Source organism: Zonotrichia albicollis, chromosome 1 (assembly GCF_047830755.1).
Source record: "Zonotrichia albicollis isolate bZonAlb1 chromosome 1, bZonAlb1.hap1, whole genome shotgun sequence".
Taxonomy (NCBI): Eukaryota; Metazoa; Chordata; class Aves; order Passeriformes; family Passerellidae; genus Zonotrichia; species Zonotrichia albicollis.
The window spans coordinates 28,587,049-28,598,147 of NC_133819.1; the positions used below are offsets into that span (position 1 = coordinate 28,587,049).

At 36.6% G+C, this 11,099-nt stretch overlaps 1 long non-coding RNA gene across 1 annotated transcript in view; it reads left to right on the plus strand.

Moving 5' to 3' along the window:
- Positions 1–10,063, plus strand: part of LOC141728473 (uncharacterized) — a 29,489-nt gene extending 19,426 nt beyond the window's left edge. Inside the window, exons 2-3 of the long non-coding RNA XR_012579409.1 lie at positions 4,276–4,425; positions 9,933–10,063. This is a non-coding gene — a long non-coding RNA (uncharacterized LOC141728473). The remainder of the gene's footprint in view (positions 1–4,275; positions 4,426–9,932) is intronic.
- Positions 10,064–11,099: the final 1,036 nt, after the last annotated feature.

Sequence of the window (11,099 nt, forward strand, 5' to 3'; positions counted from 1 at the left end):
TGTCTACAGTTTGAAAGAAAACTATTATCCATTTATGTGAATGAGATTGTGTTCCCTGTTTGGGAAATTTAATTCACATCTGTTCAAGCATGTAAAAATGCCACTACATCATAGACACTTCCACATAAAAACCTCATTATACAGGAGCAGTGCTGCATGCTAAGTTCCCTAATGCAAAAACAAGCAAAAAAAAATCCCTAAAAACCACGCCCCAATTAAACAATAACAACAGCAAAAGTAATTCACAGTATGCCACAGACTAAACACCATTTTCTGTTTTGACATTTGTCTCCATGAATGAATTAAAGGATTTTTCCACCAAAATTTCTAAGGATTTTGAGAAATATTTTAAGAAATAAATCACATGGAAGGAAAAGTACCATTTTTACTTCATGTTGTTATGTCTATCAAGTTTTAAATACTGATGTTTTTAGGGACTGCTAATTATTGCTAAAGCTTTTCACTTTTTTTCTATTCTTTTGATTTGACTGCACTTCAACTATAAGAGTACTTCCTTGGGAGTTCATGTGTGACATACAACCATAAATATCTGGCATCTTTTTCAAAGCCTGAGTTGTGGTGCATCTTCTAAACTGTACAAGCATATAAGCTTCATCTCAAGAATCTTAAAAGTGCTTAGAAATCAATAATTGAGTGTTTTGTAAGAGCATCATCAACTCTCTAGTGATGACTTAAGAGGACTTTGAAAAAAGGTCATTGTGTAATACTTGAGAAAGTGTAACTCCTCTCACCTTCAGCATTAAAACACCTCTTCATCTTAAAAATAATTGCATAATAATGCACATGAAGCAAATAGTTTACTTCCACACATAGATATTGCATACTGAAATAGTGTCCATTGTTGGATAATAATAGTGTTGCAGACACACAGACAAGTGGAAAATTTTGATGTATTGTTTGTGGAAACAATGTAATCCCCATCTATATCAAGTCTAATTCTCTAAAAGACTACAGTGCTCAAAAATTCAGTGCACTGTAGACAACAAGGGCCTTCAAACACATTAAAGATTTTGCACTTCAGACTACTTCAATTTGTTTTAGCTTTAAGAAGGTTTACTGAACTGCATGTCACTTGCATGTCACTGCTTTGGCAGAAAAACATAGCTGATGGACACAAATGAAGCTTTGTTGCAGTCACTGTTCAGCTGCTCTATTTGTTCAATTCAACTCATTCACCTGTATCTGTATTAACTTGGAAATATTTCTGTTCATTTCAGAAGGGTTTAATGACATTAAATCCCACTTTTTTACACCCTTCCACTACATCTTCTCTAAAGAATATTTTTCCTAATGTCACATATAAAATGGTGTGAAATAATTAGAGTAAAACTTTCCTTCATAACTGAATTTTAAATTTGCAGTATTGTGTAGGTGAAGGTGGGGAGCTTCTTGTTTTAAACTTAATTGGAATGGAAGCTATATTTCCCTGGAAATATTTAACACTAATGGTAGGTTAGAAGTTTGGCATAAAGGATTACCTACTTAAGTCTCACAAGGTGCTTAATTGTGTTTTGTTCCCTTAAGCATAAAATCTAGAAAAGAAACAGAAGCCGAAGAAGAGAGCATAAGCATTAATTTTGATTATTCAACTATCTTGGTTTGTGCCATACCATAAACATGTTTCCAGAAATCCTTGACAATCCATATAAACCAGTCACAATAAGAAGCTTCTCACAGTTTCTCTGAGAAGAGGCGCACTGTGACAGAGGCATTTTTAAGGATCCAATTTACCTACTGTTTCCCTGGAGAACAGGGCTAAAGTGAAGGGATGCCAGGCAACTTTGAGAAGCTTTCAGATAATCTCAGGGTCTGAGGCACCAGAAGGGTTTGATCATCTCAAGATGCACTCCCTCCAACTGGCTTCAAAGCCTTATGGCCCTCTGTTTCACTGGACATGTTCACAGGAAATTGTTGAGGATATGCAGAGGAAAGTGAATTGAGTCCCATTGCAACAATATTGTGGTATCATGAAAAAAGCATAGATGTTGCAGACCTATATATTCTTATCCCAGGTGTGTCTCCCTGTTACAAACTAATATCAGCACACCTTATACCATGTCAATACACTTAATTGCAAATGTCAATGTCTGTGCTCTCAATGTTCCGTTTCCCTGCTTTACATCACTTATTCCAAAGGAAAGATTTCAGAAAACACTCAATATTGTGGCACACAAGTAAATGGAATGGAGTTGATTTTTATATAGATAATAGTAATTAATGATAAGAAATGTGCCACAGTAATTTTTAAAGCAAATCTGCTTTATTAGTTAACATTTGAACCTTCAGTAATTCAATTCAGAAGAGCAAGTTTTCCTGGAAGGGTATGTTGTTCTAGAACAAACACCTGTAAAATGCCTGCTTAAGGAAATAGGACTCACCAATTGTAAATGACAAATCCACAAGAATTTCTTTGATTCTTTACAGGATCTGCAACAGGATGCACTCAGTTTTCAGGTACATTGCTGTCTGATGGCAATGAGGGCTTCTCAAGTTCCCCCACATTGCAAAAATAAAATCTTAACTACTGAAATTTTATTGCTAATGCAAATAATATTAATTATATACTGCTACTGTACACATATGATGCAAGAAATGCCTAACTCAGGCAAAAACTTAATACACATCTGATTTTCTAATTGGAGAAACACTTAACTCTATATTTCAGTATTAAAAATGTCAGTCTTAGATACTTAAACTATAAGAGACAAGAATAACAAAGAATGCCAAAATAAAAGAACACCATAAAACACTCATAAGTTTTTTGTTCTATTATCTTTTAAATTTATGTTTCCTTTTTCAGAACAGAAATTGCTTTGAGAATTTTTCATGTAAAATGCTTATCACAGCATCCATGTATAAAAAATTGATGGTATGAAAGAGTCTTAAGAAATGTTTTTCACATGAATGGCTTATAAAATCTAAAGCTGATTTCAGCTGAGATTTTTCTTCTATTTTCAAGGTCTTGTAGCAAGCTGAGAAAAACTGTTCTTGTCTTTTTACCCCTTCCCAGTTTTCATAGGGTTACTCTACAATACAATACTTCTGGGTTCAAGACATTCATATTCATGTTAGAGAGAACAAATGTCTGTGTGACATATGTCCATGTGAGAAGGACTAAAACTTGTGATATTGTAAGGGCCTCAAGTGCAGCTTAAAGAAAACACTTCCTCTCAGGGGTGGTGGAGGTTATGTAAATCCTGTCAAGGGTGTCTGATGCCAACTGCATGGCACAAGGCTGCTGTGGGGTGAGACTTGAGGGATTGCTCAGGACAGCAAAGCAGCTCTGACTAGACTACTGAAAATGCTGGACAGATTTATCAACATAAAAACTCTGTAAGAATTGCAGGGCCCCTGCACAGGTGTTGGTTAACTTTTCTTGTTTTCTCTGAACAGAGGATAACTGCTTCCTTTTCTTACCCGGTCAGATTTAAGTAACAAAGGAATCAATATATAAACACTTAGGAGAGACCAGATGGTGAATGATAAATGGCAAGGATCAATTTAATAAAACCTATCAGGCCACAGTAAACCAAGGCATCTCTGAAAAAAATTAAAAGAGATGGTTTGCTGGGTAAAGTGATTGTAATTGTTTTAATAGATTTTTAGTAATGATTTTCATGTGGTCTATCCTGAAACCTTTATAGAAGAAACCAAAAAATAGGGCTGGAACACACCTCAGGAGTCTGTCTAGTGCATCCTGTGTTCCAAGTAACCAGTGGCACAAACCCCACAGCTCACATATTTGTCTAACCAGTTCCTAAAAGCCTCTAGCAAGAGAGAATCCAGCCTCCCTAGGCAAACTACTCCACTGCTTAACTATTCCTTAGAGCATGATTGGTGTTCTTGATGGTCAAACTAATCACATTACTTCTTGCCCTATCCAGAGATCTCTCTCTTTGGGCAGATCAAAAAAACTTAAAAATTAAGTTTTTATGTATAGAAGTCCTAACATTTTTTCAGAATTTTCTGTTTTCCCTAACAAGCTGCCTCAAATATTTCATCTCTGCACACAACTCATCCTCTGGCCCACAGATTAAATGCAACTGGATAGAACATGAGGGGAGATACTGCGATAGAAATACAAAATAATAATAATAATAATTCCAATATTAAAATGAATATTCTACAGTCAGGTTTTTAGAATAATAATGAAAGCACACCATAGTTATATAAGCATAAGTTCCTCCATGAAGGGAAATGCCAACTTACCTAAAAATTTTACAGCTTCCACCATATTCTTTATCATTTGTGCAGGTATCATCTCCTAACTGCAGAAATGGAAGTTCAAAATCAGGTGGAATGACAGTAACTTTTTTTCCACATAGAAGTATTTATACTTCCCTACATTCAAATAAAGATCAGCATTAGCTGCATATAGGATTTAAAGTATTACACAGATATAAGGTATGTTCTAAACTCTTTTTTAGAAGACAATATTTGAGATGTTATAATGGAAAGGAATCAGAGGTTATTGCATTTATGATCTATTTTTAAAAATGCAGCTTGAATTCATATTGTGAATATTCATGTCTAATACACTTCCTTTGACTTCTCAACCATTGTGATGTCAGTAGAAAAAGCTACTATAAAAGAAAGGAAAAAGACAACATTTTAGACCCATTCCATGTTTAAAATATAAATGTCTGGTGTATTTATGTAGGCTGGTAACAGTCTATATAAACAACAGGAATGGAGAAGTTCAGTATGAAAATTCTGTCCTTACAATGTCTTCTGTCAGTTATGAAGATATGGTGCTGACTTTATTCCAAAAAGAAGCAGTGCTTTGCTTCTGTAGTAGAAATGGAGTGATAGATTGTGATATGTACTACACACACACACAAAAGAATTAAGACAGAAAGTAAGCAAAAACATCCTTCTGCACTCCTAAGCAGCTTCCTACATCTCTGATAGGACTTTCCAAGAGTAAAGGAAGAGCAAGAACTTCACAACTTAACTCACCCATCCAATTAGAGAATGAAACACTGAGTCTGTCTGCTCCCAGGGTATTGCACATGACTCATCTCAGCCAACACAGAGTTGTTCTACAAAATTTCTGCAAATTATGTCAATTTACTTTGTCCCAAAGAGAAGAAATTCTGTTTAGGGCACAGACACATTCAAGAAGTTTACCATATCAATGACCAAGTTAGCCATAACCAATTTTATATAAGACTTTCATGTTGTCTTTGAAATAATGAAATACTGAAATACCATTTGGCAAATTAAGTTTGAAATTCTTCACCTTCCTTAGATTAAGTGAGACCTTTAATTCCATTTTACTTCAGGGTGTTTTGCTAGTTAATTAAATGCAATGTGGTGATGCAGAGCTCAATGGAGGTCTTTTCTTCAGATAGAGAATCTGTCTCTCAGATGTTAATAGCTTCTTCAATATACAGAATTTGGGGGTGGTGTGACAACATACATGGAGACAGAGGTATGACTGCAACCTGAACTTTGGTATAGATCTGTCTGCTTCCTACCTTATCGTTAAATTTCATGTCTCTTCACTGCTTCTTGTATCTCACTTGACTCTTACTTTCTTTAGATTGATGGAGACTTGAAAGCCAAAAACCACTGTGAGGGCAGGAAATGCAAAGTATGGTTGCTCTCTACATCCTATTATGAAATAAAATTGCTCAGTATCCTTTGTGCAACATGAGGACTCATTTATTGATTCAGAGTACCATCATGATACCAGAAAATTGTGTAATATATTGCTGCCTTTCAACAACACAAAGCAGGGGGAAGGGAGAAAAAGGAGAGAAGGATAAATGATAAACCAAAGGACTTCTTTTGTCAAGCAAGCATCATCATCCTTTGGACAGACTCTGAAATTATACATTTAGCAAGTTAATTATTTTTATAATAGAATCACTGAGTGGTCTGATTTGGAAGGGATCTTAAAGATAATCTTGTTCCAAAGGACACCTTCCTCTAGACCAGGTTACTCAAATCTCTATCCAGCCTGGCCTTGAATGCTTCCACAACTTCTCTGATCAGCCTGTTCCAGTGCCTCCTCACTCTCCTAGTAAAGAGTTCCTTCTAATTATCCAATCCAAATCCACCCTAAATAATTTAAGGCCATTGCTCCTTTTCCTATTACTCTATGCTTTTGCAAAAATCCCTCAGCAGCTATCTTCTGGGCCTTCTTCAGGTAGTGAAAGGTGCAATAAAGTCTCTCTTGGAACCTTCTCTTGTCCAGGCTGAATAGTCCAGTTCTCTCTGCTTTGGAGAAGTTCTCCATGCCTCTAGTCAGCTTTGTGGAAGTTTTCTGGGCCTGCTCCAACAGGTCAGTGTCCTTCCTCTGCCGAGGATCCCAGAGCTGGGCACAGCTCTCCAGCTGGGCTGCCGTGAGAGTGGAGGGGCAGAATGCTTTCCCTTGCCCTGCTGGTCACACTGCTTTTAATGCAGCCCAAGACACGTTTGGCTCTCTGGGCTGTGAGCACACACTCCCAGCTCAAGGGCAGCCTCTCCTCCACCAGCACCCCCAGAGCCTTCTTGGCAGGACTGTTCTTCATCCCTCCATCCCTCAGACTGTGCTGACACTGGGGGTTGCCCCTTGCTCTTGGCTTTGATGAATTTCATGTGGTTACCTTGCACTTCCCTACCAAGTTGGTCCCTCCTTGTTTTCCCATAGTCCCATCTTGCAGTCCATCCACTGGAGATGTGTGTAAAGAGACTGCCATAGAAGATGGAGACCAAACCACTGCTGAGCATCTCAGCCTTCTCCTCAATTGTTACCAGTCTGCCAGCTTGCTCATCAGAGAGGTGCTGCTCTCCTTAACCTTTTTTTTCTGACATACCCATAGAAGCACTTCTTGTTGTTCTTTACATCCCTTACTAAACTCAGGTCCAACTCCACCTTGGCTCTGCCTTTTATGTGCTGGAATATGGCCATTTCTGTGTTTCCTAAACTAGTCTTTTGGGTAGATAAGTTGCTACTATCTTTGAAAAAAGATCCCTCATATTTAAGAAAATGAACATGAATATCTTTCATTGAACAGCCTCTAGGTCCAAGCAAAAAAGATGTACAGAAAAACCTTATCGATAATCATTGACAATGATCTGCAAAACAAAAGCCAACTCATCATATTCTTCAATGGCCACTTTCCAAATGTTGGAAATATTTTCCTTTTAACACAACAGTTATCATCTGTCTAACTTACCTTTCTCTCAAGGCTTCCCTGCTGCCAAGAGACCCCTGAAGTCCCCTGAGTGTTATGTAAGCAGAAAATGGTAATGAATAGGACTCTGTTTCTACATATCTATGAAGACATCAGTAGTTAATGACTAAATGATATTTGAGTATGCTAATTATGTAGATTCAGGGAACGTTCAGATTTAACACACTCCTTTCCTACTAAAAAAGGTGAGTTTATGTGCTTTTCCCCACTATTCCCATGAATGATACCTTGTATCTTAGGGATCGTGTGCCTGAGTCAAATATCATGATAATTTTTAATGAACCAAATAATTATAAAGACACCTACAACATGGGCTTGAGTTATACATTTTACAGGACCTTAATTAAAGTTTTATCTTAGTGCTGGTGTACAAGCAGCCTCCAGGACCTTTCTACACTTGAAAACACTCTTACACATGTCATACACACCTCCCTGATGGAACTGTGAAGAGCAGCAGTCAGGAGGCTGCTCAGGCACAAAACAACAGTAACTCATATTCTGCTGTCCAGAACTGGCTGTGAAGGAAGTCAAAATAGGTGAGCAATGAGAAATTTCTGAAAACATTTCAGAGATGGACTGAAAGACTGTTCTGCAATAGATTTGTTATGCTTCTAACTTTCCAAGAAAAACATAAATGAGCTCTAGCAATGTTACATTTGGTACCTATTGCAGACAGAGGATAAATAAAGATTCTTCAATAGTTTTGGCAGACAAATGAAATGGCTGTGAACCCATAAGGAGAGGGAGAAAAATCCAGTATGTTAATAAAGCTCTCAAGTGTGACCTTATAACACAGGGGGACAAATGAGGAATTCTCTTTCTTGCCTAGATTTTCAAACATGTGAAGTTCAGATTTTTCTTTCTTTAGCTGTCTAACTCACACTCAGATCTACAAAGAAACCGATAATATGCCTGTTAAGGGTCACAAAAATCCCAAAAATACCCAAACATATTTGTACCAGTACTACAAGTCAAGAAAAAGTTTAAATTCAAACCACAGAAATAGAATAAAGGAGTTTTATGCAATCTGAAACCATCTCAGAAGATGACTTCTGCTGTTACCCTGCTTTTGTATTTACTAAGTTCATAATCTGTTAAAGCATGGCTTGGCACGTGTATCTAGCTCTATGGTACCATGTGTAACATTTGGAAGTTTTAAAGAAAGTTCCTCTGATGCAAAGTATAACTCATCATAAATGTCTAGCAAACAAACATCTATTTTGCTTTTTAATGGGACTAAATCAAATATTATATGGAACTAAGCAAGAATCTTTAGGACAAGATAATGCTGCTGACATAACTGCTCTTTAGCATTTCTAATAATAAAATCCCACATAACTCTTAGGTCTCCCAAAGGGTAAGAAGATACCTGCTATCCAGTGAACAACTTTGCTTTAATTCCTACAGGATGCTTAAATATTCTCTTTAGCCTTCAGAGTTTTCTGTTGTCTTTTCCTTCAGTCTATAAATTTATCCAGACATTTGTTGTAGCCTTACCTAATACTTAACCATTATTGACCGTCTGCCCGAGGTTTTATCGATGAGCAATATTTATTCACCAAAAAGTGTAGTGATGAAGCAATAGTTACAAACCTCTGCACGTTCTGTTCCTGCATCTAGAAGAGGGAAAATGTACTGGGAAAAACCTCCATCTTTTGTGTTTCTGGAAGAAAGCCTCAATCTTGATTCATTCCCACAGCAGTAATAAGGAAAAAAATAGCTTTGAAAGCAACTGTTCCCGTTTTTAAAGTTAAGGATCTTGTCATCATTCACATAGCTTAAAGAGCAACTTCAAGATTATGAGTCCTGAGCTTGTCAATTGGAATTGCACACCTAATTTGCACAGCTTCCTCTCCCCAATGAACAGAGAATGAGAGAAGTACTGCTTTATGCACATCTTTCCACGTTTAAGTATAAATTGTTTATAGGTAATAAAGAAAATTTTGACTGTGTTCACATAACGAAAGACAGACAATGTAAGAAAGACAATAAAGGAACTGAGCAGCAACACAAGAAGTTATTTCCACTTGGTAACGCTTGTTAGGTCAGTTGTCTTTTTCTAAGCAGAGGGCATTTGACCCTTCCAGTGAATAGAATTCACTAAATTGCTTCCTGTTTCAGAATCTGTGAAACCACAGGGTGAACATCCTCAGGAAACCCAGGTAGGCTGGCTGTGGCCAAAGTGGCTGCTTCAGGAGCTGCTTGTGCTGGCGGAAACTTGATTTGCAACAGGGTAAAGGTTGAAAGCTCAAAGATCGTGACATACACACAAAGTAACAGTGCAGGCAATGACTCTTCTGCTTTTGCAAAACTCATATGAACAAAAAGGTACCTGAATTCCTCTTCTGTACCACAGTGAAGAAAGAAAGCTCAAGGAGAAAATATTTATCTTTGAACAGAAAAAAAAACATGAAATAGAAAAGCAATCATGCTTGCTTGTTGCTAAATTTCTAACTCAACAAAATAAATCTTACACAACAGTGCACATACAAGTGGCAAGGTATACAAGATAAAGCAGAAAAACCCCACAGGCCTTTATGGAACAGAAGTTTCATGCAGCCGGTATTTCTGAGGTTTGAGCAATTTCTATATATTTGGTATCAAATGCTGACTATTAGGTAATAATAATCAAAACATACGTGGAATTAAAAAAATAGAGTTCAAGTATGTCTCAGTCTGATGGCAGTTAAGTTAAAAGCTTAAGTGATGTCTTTTGATTTCTACTAGGTAAACTCTGTTGGCCACATCCTCCAGTCCTGTACAGGCATCCCACTGCTGAAGAGTGCTCAAGCTCACAAAAATATTGCCAACATAAAAAAGTGTTGTAGACATACAGATGTAGTTCCTGTATTCCTTTTTTTAAGGTGAGTGTTATTTTTTAAGTGTAAACTTCATATAGAACTTATTTAAATATTTAGATGCGCAGACAACTGAAATATTAGGACACCAATACTTCTAAAATGGAAAATACACATAGAGGTATTTAGTTTAGTTTTTGGTCAGCAATTTCATCAACAGTTATACTATCACATGAAAAAAGTACCCATTTTTTCTTTACTCTTTTTTTTTTCAAATTTATTTTTCTAGCTTATTGTGCAGAGGCTATATATGGGACCATCTCAATACTGAGGACAAGTACTTTAAAAATACCAAGGAGCAAACAAAAGATATTTTTTAATTCTATTCTTTATCTAGTAAGATAGCACAATTTTATTTTATCCATAGATTTGGTGGATTTTTTTGCTTACTTTAAAAGTTTAATTTTTATTACATTTTAATATCTTCTCTGGCAACAGTAACATGGTGCCTGACAATAGTAGTCAACTATTAGTGGTAAGTTGGTAGCTAAGCCTAACAACTTGAACCTCAGTACCAATAACTATTGTGCCTGCTCTGGGAATGAAATTTGCCCCATGTTGTCAAAAACTTTAAAGCAGATTCTGTTATATACATGAAGTTTCTGGGTCCATTGTTTTCTTGCGCTATAGGAATAGGAGTTACATTTATGTGGCACTTTTATAATCAGAACAACTTATTTTTAATGAACAGTTTTGTTATGTAAATTCTGTAAACATTGTCAACTTTGTTGATAATATCACAGTTCACCTAGAAATCTTGTGCCTGGAATTTTCATTGACATCTATCTGCACTTAAATGTACTGCAAGAAAAACCTCAGGAAAACATATTTACCTTTTAGGAAAAAAAATTGCCTTTCCTTCCATTGCTAGCAAAACAAGCTCTTCTCCAAATAACCCCACAGACAAACAAAATGAGATATTCTGGTTTAAGGAACCTTGGCTGCTCTATGTACTACATTTAACCAACAGATGCACTGATGTAAGAAGTGGAACTGAAAAGGGTGCTTACTGCGCTGAGACACACAGGGATCTTAC